Source organism: Salvelinus sp. IW2-2015, linkage group LG9, assembly GCF_002910315.2.
Source record: "Salvelinus sp. IW2-2015 linkage group LG9, ASM291031v2, whole genome shotgun sequence".
NCBI lineage: Eukaryota > Metazoa > Chordata > Actinopteri > Salmoniformes > Salmonidae > Salvelinus > Salvelinus sp. IW2-2015.
This window is the reverse complement of record NC_036849.1, coordinates 14,848,607-14,867,952: the sequence shown is the minus strand read 5'-3', so window position 1 is coordinate 14,867,952 and position 19,346 is coordinate 14,848,607. Positions and strand designations below refer to the sequence as shown.

The 19,346-nt window shown below is 43.5% G+C and overlaps 1 pseudogene; it reads right to left on the bottom strand.

The window, feature by feature from the left end:
• Positions 1–19,346, bottom strand: part of LOC111969004 (transcription factor IIIB 90 kDa subunit-like) — a 56,512-nt pseudogene that overhangs the window by 5,209 nt on the left and 31,957 nt on the right.

Below are 19,346 nucleotides of genomic sequence, written 5' to 3'. Positions count from 1 at the left end.
TAACACAGCTCAACCTGGAGAGCGACACAGTAACACAGCTCAACCTGGAGAGCGACACAGTAACACAGCTCAACCTGGAGAGCGACACAGTAACAGCTCCCTAATGGAACAGTAGTAACACCACCACACTGTCAGATGTCACAGAGCCAAAACGATACATTGCTTGAGAAAGCCCTGAAGACATCAAAAGTAGTTATTGCTTCTAAACTTCCCAGAAAAAGCTCAAATCTAAGGCTACAGATATTCCATTAAAACGTACATCCAAACTACTGGGGACTACTCGTTAGTCCCTAGTGTGTCAATATCGCCATAGTACTAGTCTGTAGTTTTATATCCAAAGTAATGCTGCTTGATACTGATTAAGCATTGATCACTTTTAAATCATCACTAACTCTGATTCAGAGGAGTTGGGTTAAATGTAGAAGAAACATTTTGGTTGAATGCATTCAAGTTGTGCAACTGACTGGGTATCCCCCTTTCCCTTCCCCCAAATATCCTTGCACTATCCACTCCTAGCGCCTCCTTGTACCTGCAAGGGACACATCTTGCCTTAAAGTTCAGAGGTAGATCTGGTGTTCAAAGTTGAGCCTGCAGCCCACTTCCCCCTGGACATTGTTAGCAGCAGCGGGGAGCGCCTCTTTTGACAGAGGAGTCATGTGACATGTATGAATCGCCTCTCCCAGTACAATGGGACATATGAAGCACTCCATTGTAGTGACGACCCCTCTGCATGCTGACTGCCTCCACCTCTCTAAAAAGGTCAGACAGGAGACACTCCATCAGTCTTCTCTTTCTCCGACTGCCATTCACTCTTTCCCTCTCCGACTGCCATTCCCTCTTTCCCTCTCCGTCTGCCACTCACTCTTTCCCTCTCCGTCTGCCACTCCCTCTTTCCCTCTCCGTCTGCCACTCCCTCTTTCCCTCTCCGTCTGCCACTCACTCTTTCCCTCTCCGTCTGCCACTCACTCTTTCCCTCTCCGTCTGCCACTCACTCTTGCCCGCTCCGTCTGCCACTCACTCTTTCCCTCTCCGTCTGCCACTCACTCTTTCCCTCTCCGTCTGCCACTCACTCTTTCCCTCTCCGTCTGCCACTCCTCTCAGACTCTCCCTCTCTGTTAGACTATTACTCTATGCTGGGCTTAACGGCATGTTTCTAATCAGCTTACTGCCAATGAGACTAAGCCTGAGCTGAAAAGGCGATTGACGGAGAGTGTTTAGCCAGTGGCTAGTGACTGCTTAGAGCTGGGGGATGGCAACTATGTAATTAGAAGAAAATCATTCAAGCTAAGAACGAGGAGTGAGACAGACAGTATGACGGTGAAAAGGAGATGGAACTCTTGAGGATAATGTTACATCAAATCAGTAATATAACAAAAGAAACGGAGACGATTAAAGAGAATGAGAAACAAAGAGAAGGCAATTGACCCTTCGCTAAACCTCACCCCCCTTGATTATTGTTATTTATATTTATTATTATTATTATTATCATCATCATCTGACAACATTTTCCTGAGAAGCCCAATTCCCCATTCAACCACTAGCAAAATCCCCTCACAATGGTCCAAACTGTGTTTCTAATACACAATGAAATTAAACACAAACTACCCCTTGCTAATCAGGAAACCCTTAGTTATGTTGTGGTGTGCTGTCATTACAATTGCTTCACAGGAACCTCGTAAAATTAGCGTATCCTGATGTCGACAGCAGATGGGAGTTGTATTCAGAACATTGCTAACTTAGCTAGCTAACATACATTTTGAGAAAACATGTTCTATTAATTGGCTAGCTACATTTGGTGGTCAATGAGGCGGGGCTAGCTAACCAGCTGTGCAAGCAAACATGCCACTAGGGGTCTTTTCACTGTCCAACAAATCCAGAACAAATTCAAGAAAGCGTACAGTATTATGTAACTCTGTTCCATCTCATATTGCTCAAGTGAACAGCAAACCTGGTTTAAAAGAACAGATCTATGCAACACCTCACGGCACAACGCCTCTCCCCTATTTGACCTCATATGTAGCCTACATACAAACTATTTTTTTAACAAAAAAAGTAGTTTTGTCCTTGAGCTGTTGTCTATTAATGTTCTGTATTACATAATGTTTCATGTTTTGTGTGGACCCCAGGAAGAGTAGCTGCTGCTTTTGCAACAGCTAATGGGGATCCTAATAAAATATAACAAAAAAATTAACATTTCAGGGAAAAAAATTGCTCCATCAGGCTCTGCATTTCAAGAATCACAGAAGCATGTCCTCCTGATACACTGTTAAATTATTTAGCTATTTATTTTAAAGAAAACTATATTTTTCATAGCCCTCACTGGCTCTCAATCAATGTAAATGTGAGCTTGTCTGAGGTGTCGGACTCAACAACAGTTATCCATTGGAACGCTGTGATTTTTTGGCCAACATTTTGATGCAGGGCTTAGACAAGGGTCAATTAACTCTTCATATAAAAGCATAAATCAGAGATTTTCACAAAAGCAAGTCTGTCACTAGGTGATGAGCACTTCACACTGGAAGAGGGTGAGAAAGCAGCAGTAGTGAGAAAAGGAGTTGGCTGGTGCCAACAGTCAGTCCTTGTCCTTTGGGATCTCCAGACAGACCACTCTGGTTCAGACACTTCCACTGTTTAGTAGGTCCGTGTGCTTACAGTACTGACAGATTGATCGTCTGAGTGTTGTAATTCCTTGATGGCTGCCTTTGTCACCAAGGCAGGTGCTATACATAAGTGGTGACTATAAAACAATGTACAGTGAGAAAGGCACCGTGTACTGTAAGTGCAGTCGTCAGTCCCTTTCTTACTTACTCAAGAGAGACTATTTGACTGGTTCAGGGCAGGCTGCGGAGCCATGAACTATGACTGTAATATCAACTCTGTCTCAACAGTTCCCGTGGTGCTTCCTGGGCGGTGGATGGATATACACTGGGATGGAGTCCAAACGGCTCACTTTGGAGCTCGTCTGAAAAATTCCACTCTTCATTGTACCATTAGTTACAGTGGGAAATCGTAAGAAGAACAAAGGCTTGGCCGTTAATGGCAGTTTCAAAACCAGGGGGAGAGGAGGCTGCTGCTAATGGAGCAGGATATCCACAGAGAAGGAAATGTCGTTTCCCAGCAGTCTAGGCCAATGCATGCCACCTCAAGTGGGGTGGATTGCCTTCGAGTCTGTAGCATTGTAACAAATGGAGCCTCAACCAGGCAGTGGTACCCAGTGAGTTCTCTGTTGGTTCTTGTGAGAAGCAAACAGAGGCATACTATGGAAATGCTTAGTGGTCAATCAGTCAGGGGGTGCAGTGCAGTGGGGGAGGTCAGAGAGAGGCTGGAAACCAGAAGGAGACTATACTCTCCCGTGTGGCTCAGTTGGTAGAGCATGGCGTGGGTTCGATTCCAACGGGGGACAAATTTGGAAAAAGTATGAAAAATGTATGCACTCACTACTGTAAGTCCTCACTCCCACCTATCTGAGATATCTACTGCAGCCCTCATCCTCCACATACAACACCCCAAAGTACACATCTCTGGGTTGCTCGACTTTTCAGTTCGCTGCAGCTAGCGACTGGAATGAGCTGCAACAAACACTCAAACTGGACAGTTTTATCTCAATCTCTTCATTCAAAGACTCAATCATGGACACTCTTACTGATAGTTGTGGCTGTTTTGTGTGATGTATTGTCGTCTCTACCTTCTTGCCCTTTGTGCTGTTGTCTGTGCCCAATAATGTTTGTACTACGTTTTGTTCTGCTACCATGTTGTTCTGATGCCATGTTGTGTTGCTACCATGTTGTTGTCATGTTGTGTTGCTACCATGTTGTTGTCATGTTGTGCTGCTACCATGTTGTTCTGATGCCATGTTGTGTTGCTTCCATGTTGTTGTCATGTTGTGTTGCCACCTTGCTATGTTGTCATGTGTTGCCACCTTGCTATGTTGTTGTCTTAGGTCTCTCTTTATGTAGGAGTCCTTTTATGTAGGCGGCCTTTTGACTTGTAAATAAGAATTTGTTCTTAACTGACTTGCCTAGTTAAATAAAATGTTAAATAAAAAATAAGTCATTCTGGATAAGAGTGTCTGCTAAAATGTAAAACAGCTGCTATCTTACAAAAAATATATATATTTTGAATGGACTGGAAATAAAAAGTGTGAAGCGTAGTGGTCCATGTGGGGGTGATGTCTACTCTGCTGATGACACCGGCTCAGAGGCTGAATAGGAATGCAGAGAAAGTGATTTCTACACAGGCAGCAGGGAGAAAATCGATAGTCAGAAACTCACCACAGCCCACTCCCTTAGTGGAAGCTCTGATCCAGAATCTGGTCTAAAACTTTAGGGTCAGATTTACACTTCTGAAACAGACTGAAACCMCCCCCCCCCCCCCCACACACAAAATATGCAGTCAAGAATTCCCCCCCAAAAAGTGTGGAATGGGCAAAGGGCTTTAAAAGTGAGAAGAAAGAAAATCAGCTTTGAATGGAAAAAGGGAACAGATGGAGGAGGGAAGAAAAAAAGCGCTTGAGGGCAATTATCTGGGCTATTTATGGAAGAGTGCTTTTCCATCCTCCAGTAGGAATGGAGGGAACAGGGAGGCCCTGTTTGGCAGCTGGCTGGAAAGGCATGGAGTGGTATGGCAGGAGAGAGGGAGAGGGATGGAGGGACTGGCAGGTGGGAGCGAGGGTCCTGTAAAGTACAAGCCTGTGACCGGGTGAAGGGCTGGGGGAAAGGGAGAGCTCAGAGGCCTTCCCTGGAGGCCAGGCTGGCCGTGACTGAGGGGAGACACTGTACAAAGCAGGCCTGAGACAGGAGCAGGGGTTGGTTCCTACAGTGGAGAGCCCTTAAGTGAAGTGGAGTGTGGGGAGCAGAGCCGTGGTTGGAGGAAGGGGAGTAGGAGCACAACGCCTCAGTGTAGCAGTCAGTAAGGCCCGGAAGCAGGCAGCACAATGGAATTACTGTCAGCCACCGCTCTCCTCCACTTCCCTAGGTCTCCCTGACACCATGTCTCCCCTTTTAAATAACCACACAAACAACCTTTTTAGAGTTCCAGTAACAGTCAGCTCCTCAACCAACCAGTGAAAGGTCTCTTTCTACTGTCAACAGTCAGTCATGTTCTCATTTAAAATGTCAAAATTGACAAAAAGGTACAATGTGCGCAAAGATACCAAATTATCAACATATTATACCATGGATTTGTTGAATCCTTGTTTCTGATTGGCTTGAAGGGCATTCTAGAGTGTGCATTATTTCCCTAACGCACGGTATATTTGCGCGGTAGAATTCATTCTTACATGTTCGAGCTGCTTTTGAAAGCAAAAGTCGAATTGAAAACATTATTGGCATTGTTGAATTTGATTTTCCTAATGTCAAGCTAGGACTGATGGTTTGGTTAGCTAAACTACCAAGTCTGTGTTTGGCAACTAATGTAGCTATCTAATAAACTTGCTAGCTTACATTTCTAGTGTCAAAATGTGTTAAATTATAACCATGGTATAAAATTATAATCCACTTGGGGCTCGATGCGTTGTCTGGAAAATAACGCAACTCCGTGGAAGGTCAGTTCCACTCCACTAGCGAGTCATGGAACACACCTAGCACATGGTGTGATCACCGTCCTGTGGTTTAAAAAAAACTTGTTGAGCAAGCAACACTAAAGTGCAAAGCTCAGCTTTTTCTCAGCAAGTGGATGTGAGTCTTAAAAGCTACCTGCTAGTAAAAGCACAGTCACATTCAGCAAAAACAAGTGAAAGTGTACAATGAATGATTCAAAAACCATGTACATGAAATATTTATTGACGTGACATTAATGCATTTTAAAAATGTAACAAGCGGACAGTTAGAGGGAAATGGCCATTCTTAAAGAAAGGTGGAAAAAATGTGTCAATGACAGCCTCTTCAATAACGGAAAGTATTCTTAACTGGATATGTCTTCAACGTGTAGGCCTACAGTCAATGTAAACTTTTCAAGGCAGTGCTAGGCCACTGACTGGAGCCACTAGTAGTGGACTGGTGCTGTTAAAAAAACATTACCCTCCACTCCAGCCCTCGCTGGGTTATTTCTAAAGCCGGTGAGATCAGAGTATACACAGGTTTGAGGGTTGGGCTGGTTGGAGGGAGGGACTGCAACCAGATGACTCCAGTAATACTGACCACACCAGGAAGGCGGAGGAGCCTCACCTGGTTCCACCACTAAAAGGTCTAGGCTGTGCTGGGTCTAAGACTCGTACACCTGCAAGACGGTTTCACCGAAATTAGATTTAGTGTAAGAGGTTTAAAAGCAGGATAGTTGGGAAACCAATTTCAGTAATACCAAGCAAACAGAAAACGTCAAATGACTTTTCTCAAAGCTGAAGAAACAGATTAATTACAGCAGAAAGTCTCAGTGGATCATAGCGTACTGAATGTGTGCGTGTTGAGAAAGAGGGAGAGGAAAAGAGAGAGAGCAAATGAGAGCTCAAGCAAATCCTGGGAAAGAGAGAAGGTAATTCTCAGGGAAGTAGAGTCCCACGGGAGTGAGTGGCAGGCTGAGAGTCCACAGCCTTCCAGGGGAAAAAAGGAAATGGAATCATCTGTCTGCCTGTCGCTGGTGATCATTCTAGGCTAGGGGAAAAGTGCAGCCTCATCATTATTAAGAACAGCAGCAACATTGCTTCAACAGGCCGGGAAGTGGGCATGTTGCCCCCAGTGACAGACCGGAGCCTTGGAGAAGGACAAAGTACTGTTGCATCATTCTGAACACTGTAATCCTGATAGCCTCATACTCACATTTCTAGTCATCTGCCCTTTATTCTACACTGCTGCCGTAATTCAGTCTTGAAGCTTATTCAGCCGATACTGAATATATTGAATAATATATGACAGTGAACAGCAGTGGGATTATTAAATATACTGAGTCGCACTGTGGTTCTGCTCCACCTACCTCTTTCCCAATGTGCTGAGTGGTGTGCCCAGGCTCAGAGGAACGTTGGTAGGTTTGCGGTATTGTCCAGTCAGCCTCTGGGCTCTAGGGGTGGCTCCTTTTGGGGACTCTGCTATCTGGCGGGCTGGACTGGTGCTGGGCTTAACGTTCTGCTTCTTTAGGATGTCGTAGTTGATCTTAGAGGAATTTTTCTTCTGTTCCAGCATCTTCTCTATAGCCTCGTCGACCGTGCTGGCATGGATCAGAACCTTCTTCTTGGAGGCGGAACTCTTGGGATGCAGGGCACACAATGGGGTTTCAAATCACCCAGTACCTTGTCAATTGCAATTACTTAGGACACATTGGTTCTTTAGCTCATTGTACAGTTTTAACTATACTTTGCACAATGAAGGGATGCTCTAGCTATGCTAGAGTATATGGGACGGGGCTGATTGTGACATTGGACAGCATGGCATACGGTTGTTGGATCAGTGCTTTCAAAGCATCCACACCTCATTAGCTATATGTTGCGCTGCAGTTAATCTAGCTAGTTAAAACCAGAGAGCAGATGTTGGACCTAACAAAGGGCCTGGGCCTTGCCAAACCCTGACGAGAAATTAGAGAGAAACCCATTGGAGTGGAAAATATGCACACACACATTGACACACGAGAGCTTAGTGTCTGTCTGCTCGGCAGCGAGAGTGCTCAGAGGGCTTTAGCAAACCCAGGCCATCCCAAGCTCATTGCTTCTTTAGACTGGCAGGATGTTGTTGATTTACCTTCTCCTTGTAAATCCCCAGCTCCTTCTCTTTCGCTATCCTCTCTTCCTTTCCTGAAAGTATAAATGGGGATTGGGGATTAAATTGGGAATGTAATTATCAGTAAGGAGAGTCAAGACAAAACAGTATATTACAATATGTACATAGTGTGGTGTGGCTGAACCTTTCTGCTCTTTCAAGTCGTCTTCGTTCTGTTTCATCCAAAGCTCAGTCTTGATTTTCACCTCTTTGTCATTCAGGAGATACTGCAGTGAAGGGAAGTACATAAATTACCTTAGTTATGCATTTCCCATTTTTATTCGCTGGCAATCCTGTCATTTCAGAATGAGTGGATGTTTCAATAGAAGGTGCCCTCTAAATGTCAAAATGCAGTACATACCAGCTCAATCTCATCAATACCACTTAGGTCGAGCTCTCTATTTTCAGTGTCCCCATCTGAAAAATAAATTAGACATCATCATCATTATTATTGTTGTAGGTTCTCAGGTACGTCAACTCACTCTGGGAGAAAGAGAGAAATTCCCCAACAGATAACACTTTACAAACACTCGTCAATTGTGTTTCTGCAAAGAAAATTGTACCTGGATATTTATCAGTAAATAATAAGCACAGCAACTTCTGATAACAATAACTAATAGGCTTAACTCTGCTTTAAGTTGATCTGCCTGTACAGAGTTTCTTTTCAATTACGATGTGCTTTCAAGATTGCAGTAGGCTTTATTTTGTTGCTGAAACAACAATTTGCATTTTGATGCGAGACAATGGATGCCTGAGCTGCATTTCCATTTTTACCCTCCTTCCTCTGATGATTACTCAGGTTGTCAGAGAAGAAACAGCCACCTTCATGCCGAGACAAGACAGGAGATCGTTCAAATCCCAGTGCACTCAACACTTCAACGATGGAAGGGGGGGAAAAAAACTAGTTCCACAAAGGAAAAGTTTTGATTACCTTTGATAATGGAGACAAAAAGGATGGAGGGTTTGACTTCGGAAAGAATGAAAAAATAAATACAACAGCTTTCACACAGACTCTTCTCCTTGATTAGCCATTTTCCAATAAAGTAGGACTCCGTCACCTGCCTAAAGACATCAGACACAGTCCCAGTCAAAGGGAAGAGGAGAATCGCATCTTAAGAGGCAATATGTTCCAGGTTTATGGGAGTCGTTTAACTTCTGTCAGCTCCCAGTCTTTTGACGTGTTCAGAGAGCCCTCCTTCCCCGGGTTCACACTTCAAAGCCGTGCCAAAAGCATCCACAGGCAGCCTACCCAGTTAATTAAGGAGAGGCAGGTGCACAGGACATACACACACACAACCTACCTTCAAGGTTGGGGTATAGTGAATTGCAATAATACTACAGAAGCAATCCAGCCAGTCGAGTTCAGTTGAGTAGCAGCTAGCCTCTCAAAAGAGCTACACAGATAGGTCCCAAACTGTCTAGGGATGTGCATCTTTCCCTTTCAAGACGATTCGATATGTATCCAGATACAGCGCATTCAGACCCCTTGACTTTATCCACATTTTGTTACGTTACAGCCTTATCCTAAAATGGATTCAAATCGTTTTTCCCCCATAAATCTACACACAATAGGCCCATATTGACAAAGCCAAAAAAAGGTTTAGACATTGTTGCTAATTTATAAAAAATAAACTGAATTACATTTACATAAGTATTCAGACCCTTTACTCAGTACTTTGTTGAAGAACCTTTGGCAGTGATTACAGCCTTGAGTCTTCTTGGGTATGAAGCTACAAGCTTGGCACAACTGTATATGGGAAGTTTCTCCCATTCTCTGCAGATCCTCTCAAGCTGTCAGGTTGGATGGGGAGCGTCGCTGCACAGCTATTTTTAGGTCTCTCCAGAGATGTTCGATTGGGTTCAAGTCCAGGCTCTGGCTGGGCCACTCAAGGACATTCAGAGACTTGTCCTGAAACCACTCCTGCGTTGTCTTGGCTGTGTGCTTAGGGTCGTTGTTCTGGTGGAAGGTGAACCTTCGCCCCAGTCTGAGGTCCAAAGTGCTCTGTAGCAGGTTTTCATAAAGGATCTCTGTACTTTGCGCCGTTCATCTTTCCCTCGATCCTGACTAGTCTCCCAGTCCCTGACGCTGAAAAACATCCCTACAACATGATGCTGCCACTACCATGCTTCACCGTAGGGATGGTGCCAGGTTTCCTCCAGACGTGACGCTTGGCATTCAGGCCAAAGAGTTCAATCTTGGTTTCATCAGACCAGATAATCTTTTTTCTTTTCTCATGGTCTGAGACTTTAGGTGCCTTTTGGCAAACTCCAAGCGCGCTGGAATGTGCCTTTTACTGTGGAGTAGCTTCTGTCTGGCAACTCTACCATAAAAGCCTGATTGGTGGAGTGCTGCAGACATGGTTGTCCTTCTGGAAGGTTCTCCCATCTCCACAGAGGAACGCTGTCAGAGTGACCATCAGGTTCTTTGTCACCTCCCTGACCAAGGCCCTTCTCCTCCGATTGCTCAGTTTGGACGGGCGGCCAGCTCTAGGAAGGGTCTTGGTGGTTCCAAACTTCTTCAATTTAAGAATGATGGAGGCCACTGTGTTCTTGGGGACCTTCAATGCTGCAGAAATGTTTTGGTACCCTTCCCCAGATCTGTGCCTCAACACAATCCTGTCTTGGAGCGCTACGGACAATTCCTTTGACCTAATGGCTTGGTTTTTGCTCTGACATGCACTGTCAACTGTGGACCTTATATAGACAGGTGTGTGCTTTTCCAAATCATGTCCAATCAATTGAATTTACCACAGGTGTACTCCAATCAAGTTGTAGAAACATCAAGGATTATCTATGGAAACAGGATGCACCGGAGCTCAAATTTTGAGTCTCATTGCAAAAGGTCTGAATACTTATGTAAATGTCTTTTTAATTTGTAATACATTTGCAAAAAAAAAATCTAAAAACCTGTTTTCACTTTGTCATTATGGAGTATTGCGTGTAGATTGATGAGGAAAATATGTTATATTTAAATCAATGAGAAAAAGTCTAATATACCAAATGTGAAAAAAAGTAAAAGGGGTATACAGGAACAATATGTTTTAGTTTAAAACGATTCGGTTTGATTAGAGAAACGAATCAATGAAATTCAGTGTACTAACATTCGTTGCATAAACACATTAATTTTCCATTTTAAATTAAAATATGCTGCTGGTGGAGCTGTCTGAGCTGTGTGTGCTGTATGTAGGGATCTCATAAGGAGTCATAAGGGAAACTGGGCATCCCCCCAAAAATAAATATTTGCAATTTTTGCATATTAAATAGTATTAGAGCTAGTAATGTATCAATATTTATCTTTAAAAAATTGCTATGATTTCACCCCCGTCTCATAATCGAATGGTTTAAAGCTCAGACACACCGGTAGGATTGTCAAACATTTGCCTGCCGACAGTACTTTGCCAGAGCCCCACCTGTTTTTTGTTGTCTGTTTTGCATGTTATTTTGACATTACGTGTCACATATCAGTTTGCAAATAATGTTTAAAAAAAAAGAGTTAATAAAGCCGCATAGAAGCATGGTCTCATTTTTGCTTTCTTGAGTAAGGCAGCTCCAAAATACAGGCGTTTCAGCCTAGCTCAGTACTTTGTGGTGGTGGTGGGGCAGCCAGTGGAAAATATGGAGCGTAGGGGTTGGTAATGTTCTCTAGTTGCGCCGTGATTGGTTCAGTGTTCTGTCACTCATGGCGACACTACGTCACAGCAAAATCTACAGGGAGCGCTTGAAAATTCAAGCCCATTGGGTGCTGCCATAGAGTTACATTAAAAGTGCACTTCCAAGAAGGCTCAAGGTCATTGGCCACAGATAAAATAACTTCAAATCACAAAGCTACCGTATCTTTGATTGGACTGACCATGTCAACATCATACTTTCAAAATCTTAGCTAGCAAGCTAAACAAGCAGTCATCATGTATCAAGTCGACAATCTACTGGCAAATGGATTGAAGGATTGAAAAAATCCTTGTCATATGAAGAGAAATTATAGATAAAACGTATCGGTGCTCATCGGCCATAAACATTACACAAGTTGGAAATCGCAAATTCAACAATGAGTGGTTTGGAGGGAATCAGTGGCTAACTGCAAGCGTTGAGAGGTAATCACTAGCCTGCTATTTAGTGGAGTGGGTGTGTGGTCCATGTCTGGGTTTAAGGGTCTCTTTTCCAAGCTTAAAAGGATAAACATTCACATACAATATCATGCAGAAGAAAAAGGTTGAATAAATTGGCCATGCTGTCAATCCAGCATGACTTCTGCCACATTCAAAACAACTGGGAAATCTCAGACTTCAGTGAGTTCAAGACAACTGGAAATTCAGGGGGGAAAAACGATCTCCGACTGGGAAAATACGTTTTGAACGGTCATCAAACTCACAATTCCAAGTCGGGAACTCTGGCCTCTTACAAGAGCTCTGACCTGAAGATTACTGATGTCATGATTCAACCTTGTTTTTCCCCCCAAATTCCCAGTTGTGTTGAAAGCACCATAAATCCAGAGAATGCCAGACTTTGATGATCAAATTTGCCCACAAGGACCGCCGCACCACCTTCCTGTTCAAGTGAGGACAACACAAGGTGAGTCCGAAAATGTATTGTATGCTGCTGCATAATGAGGTAATACGCCAGGGAGTTATGTATACTGTAGCTAAGAAAGTAATACTAAGTGTATGTTGTGTAGTAAGCTGTTAGCAGTCCATGTACCTCACCATAATAAAATTGGTCCCTTTTCCACTCTTATTTTCGCCTACTGTTCTGACTTGGTGGTGCACATGTAGCCTATAGCCTGTTTTAGAGAAATGTAATCATTTAATATTGTAAGAGCTTTCATTAACGTATCATTTTGTGTTGTGTAATGGCCTTGCATCTTTAAAAAATTGGGGAGTGTACATGCTAGAATCGTACTTAGCAGCTCTGGACAGTGTCGGCAGTCAAGCTCTTTGTGTTCATACAGAAAAATGTGGAAGTCGTCAGCCACTCAGCCTTGTTAAAATACTCCAAAACAGAAAGTGGCAGTAGCATTGTTTGGCAAAGCATATCCGTGCATATTACTTATGGTCTAGATTCCAAGGTATTTGCACTAAATGTTGCTATTTTGTAGAAAGCCCTTGATGATACTAGCCAGAATGCCAAAGCTAGATAACTAATGTAAACTCACCCCATTCCGTACAAATGTGCACAACCGCGACATTCAAACGAGGCTACAAAGAAAACTAAATGGGACTGTAGCTACTGTGTTGACTTCAAAATCTGGGGTGTGAACTACGTTTCTATTTAAGCATTGATCGACATGGTAATGGCTCTATAGTATTGGAGAAAAGTTGAGAAAACTAACCCTCCGTTACATCGTGACGTGTCATGCCGTAACGTACAGCACGCATAAAGCAACTATTTCTGTCTTACAATCTCTCTCCACCAGGTGTAGCACTTCTCTCATCGTTTAAAAACAAGAAATGGACAGTGACGGGGGTAAGCGGGGGAAACCTAGGCATTTTTTGCGTCGACACTGCAAGCATCATGACTTTCAAAGCCGCTGTTGACTTCTGAAGATCACTTTAGCACCGCCCTAAATACCCAATTCAAATTCGACACAAACCTTCAAATAGGTATGTAATGACACACTATATAAACTCTTTAGTGTTTTATTTACATTTTAGAGGCGGTAAGGTGATAAGTTGGACAGATATAGTGAAAAAAAGTAGTTCTCACACATCTCCTCTCCTTCTCACTATCACGCATTAGTTTTGCTTCCCCTCCTGCCATTTTTAAAAAGACCCGAAGGAGCTCATTGCCTTCTTGAATTATGCAGAAACGGGCCGCGTGAAGGTCTCGGCATGAATTCTGTTGGAAAGGGGAGAAATTGTGCTTTACAATGGTATTGAAATTACAGTTGATCTGGAAGTATTACGTTTTTGGGGGCGCTAAAATAAGGTAAATTGTACGGACCAAGGCGATGTACAAAAGTGAGTGAGTTTACGTTACCTAGAAAGATGACTTAGAAACAATTGAATTCACTCTCCATAATACCATACTGCCAGCCCATAGCCAAATGTTTAGCTAGCTAGCTAACGTTAGCATATTCGCTAGCTAGCACAACAGTTACACTGCACTAACTTGTCAGCTGTTTCATGGAAACTTGCTAATCCATTGTAATTTAATTATAATGTCAATACTAGCTACAGTGGTTTGTTAGCTTGGAGGAAGTATATTGTGTCATATGCATTGCGTCTGTGCACTTTGCTAGCTACCATCCCATAGCCTACATTGCATATGAAGTGTGACTGGCTCAGTTGTGAATGTACGTAGAAAATTGCCAATTTATAAAAAATTTATTGGCTGCCCCACGTGGGGGTTCGTGATCTCTGTCTCAAAGTCAAGTTGTTGGCCATTGACAAGAATTGCGATTCTAGAAGTAGAAAATCGGTAGGTTTGTCGCTACCGGGTCGGCATGCAGCAGGTACCGATTTTGCTGTAGCAAGAGAAGGAACGGCCTCCCACTGTGATAAGTACCTATCAGCAGTGAGATTTTCAGCGTGTTTCATGATTTAGAGTGTTTGGAAGTTGAGGACGACTTCTCCCGCGTCGACCATGCAGTCAGTGCGGGTAGCAAAAGTGATTGCTGTCCTCTTTATGAAATGATCAACTTTATACTGTATATCTAAAAATGACTATATATATACAGATTTTTTTCAAGCAAAACTATTGCAGATGGTGAACCTGAAAAATGGAAATAAAATATAATGTAAGCCGCGATCAGTACTTAGGCTATAGTCAGATGAGTTGTTTCTCCATTGTTAGCTTAGGCTACTTTTATTCCGGTAAAACATTATTCAGGGTCCTCCTGAGTGGCACAGCAGTCTAAGGCACTGCAGTGCTAGAGGCGTCACTACAGATCCAGGTTCGATCCCTGGCTGTGTCGGAGCTGAACGTGACCAGGAGACCCATGAGGCAGCGCACAATTGGCCAAGCGTCGTCTGGGTTAGGGGAGGGTTTGGCTGGCTGGGATGTCCTTGTCCCATCGCGCTCTAGCGACTCCTTGTGGCGGCCAGGCAAATACACGCTGACTTCGGTCGCCAGCTGTATGGTATTTCCTCCAACGCAGCTTGCTTCCGGGTTAAGTGAGCAGTATGTCAAGAAGCAGTGCGGCTTGGCGGGGTCGTGTTTCAGAGGACGCATGGCTCTTTACCTTCGCCTCTCCTGAGTCCATACAGGAGTTGCAGCGATGGGACAAGACTAACTACCAATTGGATATTACAAAATTGGAGAAAAAGGGGTAAAATATATATTTTACCACTGTTTTAATTCAACAGTGCATTTGATTAAAATAACGTAGCTAATTACATTGGTTGTCACTCAACAAATAAAGCCTGATATTGCTTAAGCCATTTCTACAAACATTTGAATGCTGAAGGTGACGCACATCTGTGCCAGATTAGGAATAAGCCTACCGCTCGTTGGTCAGCATGCGAAACTGAGGTTGTCAGGCATGCAAAATGACTTATAGATTAATGAGTGTCAACACAATTACATGCTTACTTTGACACTGGAGGATGCAGTTGTTACAAAAGAGCTATTTTCAGAAGGTAGAAAGAAAGTAATTTGAGCAACAAAAAAAAGAAAAAGTGAACCGGTGATTCATAACGTTTGAATCGATATTCTGACCAATGAATCGGTTTGGGGTCCCGCAGACCATATCTTATACATTTGAACAGGGACCGATGTATTTCGGTGAATCGTTCCATCTCTACAATTTACACATTCTACTCTCCTTTGATAAAACCCTACTAAAAATGATATCATAGTGGGAGATTGTTTTGAAAAAAAAACTGGTTTCTACAGTCTCGCTCTGCCCCTCCCCAGCACCTAGGCCTGGGCTGGCTGACGGGAGCCTGAGGAGTTTTGGCAGAACCTCAAGTACCCCCAGATCCCAGTACAAGGCACAGCACACCCTGCATATCGATGCCATGAGCCCCAGGATTTCTTGGGCCTTTCCTTTTCCAGGGAACATTTATTTTCCAGCAGATTCCCCTCCCCCTGGAGCACTCTGGAATGCACTCTCAATCCGCCACAGAGGGGAGAGGGAGGCAAAGAGGAGGAAGCGGAGGAATAGACCACTGTCAGATCATCAATTGTGTGGGCAAGTTAAAAACACCCCATTCTGTCCAGATCCTCAGATATGGGTAACCTGACTCGTGCTCACCCCCACCCCAATCCCCTGCACGGCTCGGTCTCAGGCGGCCTAACTGATGGCTCACCCCATCCCCATTCCCCGCACTGCTCGGTCTCAGGCGGCCTGCCTGTGATGTGGTCAGAGATTAGACGCTACACCGCAAAGCTTCACTGATATAAATAAAGAAAAGAAACATGCCCTCAGGAACAAACCCTAGCAGGTGGAGAGAGCCTTTTGAAGATGGAGAGAAAGAGAAAGAAGAAGAGCATCGCTGAAGTTCATTGATCTCCTTGAGCCCATATTTCATTTCAGTCTTCAGAGGAGCGGAAAAAAAGTGTGGTTCAGCAAATGACAGGGACCATCGGTGCTTGTGTCTGCCGTTCCTTCTCACCTGCATCCTCCTCTCCTCTCCGCTCTCTTCCCAGAAAACAAAAGACTCTCCAGAGTTTGTGTGATCCTCAGGATGAATCAGCTAGTGACATGGTGCTGCTCACGGTGGATCACCATTACCCAGACTTCAAGACTACCTTGATGTTCCCAACAACACTGCTCCAAGCATATCAAACACAGCCTTTCCCTTAACCTGAGAACATGACAAGCCTCATCATTCTCAAAAGTTTCCATTCAGAACCAGCAATCGTATCAAATAGACTACATGGCAGCTCTGCCCTGAAGACAACCAAACAAGGAGAGCAGAGGAAAAAAAAAAAAAAAAAAGTGTAATACTCTCCATGACTGACAGGGGCAGGCCAGGCTGAGGCGAGGAGAAGAGCACCCATTAAAATGTGACCTCCCTAACCTTGACAGAGCCCAGACAGACCCTACTCCCACACAGCCACCTGCTCCTCATGCCTGGGCCCCTGCACTGAGCCAGAGAGGGAAGGAGTGCAAGAGAGATCGAGACGGAGGGAGATCGAAAGGGAGCTAGTGAGAGATATAGTGCTGCTGGGGGCAGGGCATTGTGCTGGTTCATCATATTGAGCGCATCTCTAGTACTCAACCTTGGGAGACAGGGATCCACCAGGCATTACAGCCCACTTCATTATCTTTCCCAAGCCTTTAACATATCTGAATTCTGTGTGGTTATCTTTTTCTGATAAGAATCAATTTTATGAAAAGACAGTTTCAAAGGCTTCCTTGCAGACAGGCCATGCGTAGCCATTGTGATTTAAAGGATACTTATTTTTTTATCCGGATATTTTCTATCTGCAGGCTGCAATGTATTTATTTGTTGGCTTTATGTCAGCTATTTTCACATAATGGCAATAGAAGTCCATTTTAGATCTGTACCATTTTCATTTAGATATCATTTTGATTAACCACATGACATTGACTTCGAGATGAAGACTTTATTCTAAATTAAACTGTTCCACAAAAATGTGCTTATGAAAATCATAACTAGCACACAGATCAATAGAAATGATACAATAACTTGGCACTCCAAATGGAAAAGGTTGCCGACCACTGGTGTAGCCGGTTACAGGCAAATTCAGGAGCTTAACGGCAAACAGCTGGAGGAGGAGGGTCAGGGGGACGGTCGGGAACAGGTTTTTTCCCCTTCTGGTTAGGCTATACTGATATCTGGCTACCTCTTTAGTAACATGTGCATCTTCATTTTTAATTGCAGTGCTTAAAGCATCAGACAAGCTCAGTATAGTAGTTTTATTCAGTATAGTAGTCTTTATATATGGAAAAATACACGTTTAAAAATGTTGACCAATTGACTGGTTGAAAGAACAGTCGACTCTCGGTCAACTAAGATTTGTTTTTGTTGGGGACAGTTCTACTTCTGACCCTATACTGCATCAAGGTCATTCTGTGGTGAATGTCCTGGAAACCACCAATCTGGTTTCTTGTGTGTGTGGCATGCGTGATATAACAGCCTGAGGCATATGCTTTCCTGCTACTGCATGGTAAACGGCTGCCGTCATCTCCACTCAGGTTGGGAGCTGCAGACACACCGTTTCCCTTCCCTCCCCAGGCCAGGGAGACAGATCATGTCCAGTCAGGACTCTATCAGATGACATGTCAGAGACTATGATGCAGCATCTCACTAAGCCTAGGAAACACTACTGCAGCTCTTCAGAAAACACACATATTTCAGCCTGTTCACATTCAGAAAAGGGCTTTGTGAGACTTGCTGAAAAAGTGTAGTAGGCCTGTAGAGACAGAGGCTTAAAATAAATACTAGAATCTTTTTATTTCTTCCACATTTTAGCATCTCTCTGTGTTGTCATCAGTCATCACCCCACCACACCATTCTCAGAGTGGCTGGCCATCCAGCCATCTGTCAAGCTGGCCCCAGTTCTACTGTACCGCCCCCAAGCATTGTAAACACCCCACATCTCGCCTTCTCACTGTGGAATTGAGGCATCCATAGCTGTCAGAGACAGAGTGTAATGACTAAGCGGAGGATGGGTGTGTGTATGTGTGGGTGGAGGTTAGCTCCATCTGACCTCTCTATGATTGCCTTTTTGTTAAATGGGAAGGAGGATAGAAAAGCTGTGGTGTTTACAATGGACTACATTTTTTTTAAGGCTAGCTCTGGTAGGTCGGTCACATGGGTGGTGCTGCTGATGCAGTAAACATTTGATTCTATTCCACCTTTAATAGCTTCTAAATATATATTTTAACAGCCAAAATGAAGAAATGGCGTTCCCATCACTGCTCAGTTAGATCTGCTGTAAGACATTCTCACACACAGGTTGTTATAAATTGGTAGGTTTAGCTATAAGTGTCCAGAGTAGTAGTTGTAGTCTTAGAATTGGAGAGGCAGGATTTCTGCTTGGGTGAGTCTATTTACAAATGGCTTTAAGCACTGGCAGCAATGCACAACTTCAGTCCTTGGGTGACTAATGATTATCAACACCTGACAGATGTGGGGAAAACGAGGCGTGAGTTTGGTTTCTGGGCAATCAACTACTGAAATGAAAGTGCTGAGATTAGAATTACAAAACTACCGGTAATTTACCAAAGTTACCAGAATGTTCAGAGAATAGAGGTGAAACATTAAAGAGAAAAAGGAAAGGAAGGCAGGCTAACGTTTTATATCTGTGTCCATATTGTCCATGAGTTTGCAGTGGATAGGTCATATGGTTCAAGAGGAAATAGCCTAATTAATGAAAAAAGCATCCAAATCAACAACGGCATTTGTCATAAACGTACTTTTCCAACTACTTAATTTTTTCACAACTGCCACTAGCTGTGCCAAAACACAGACATGGGACACTTTTTATAAAAGTTAGAAGAAAAAAAATCATGCTGAAACCCTCATATTAAAACACCAATGGTATTCACTAAGTTGATGATACTAAATATATAAAGGCCACACAGAGGGCCAGAGATAATTACAGACACCTGTGTTAATCTGAAGTACCCAAAATGTAATGTGATAAAATAAAAAAAACGTTCAAGTTACAAAAGTTCTGATAGTTAACTGGTAAAACATACAAAGTCACCAGTAATACTGTATACCCTTCCCTTTGCAACCCTAGATAAGATTC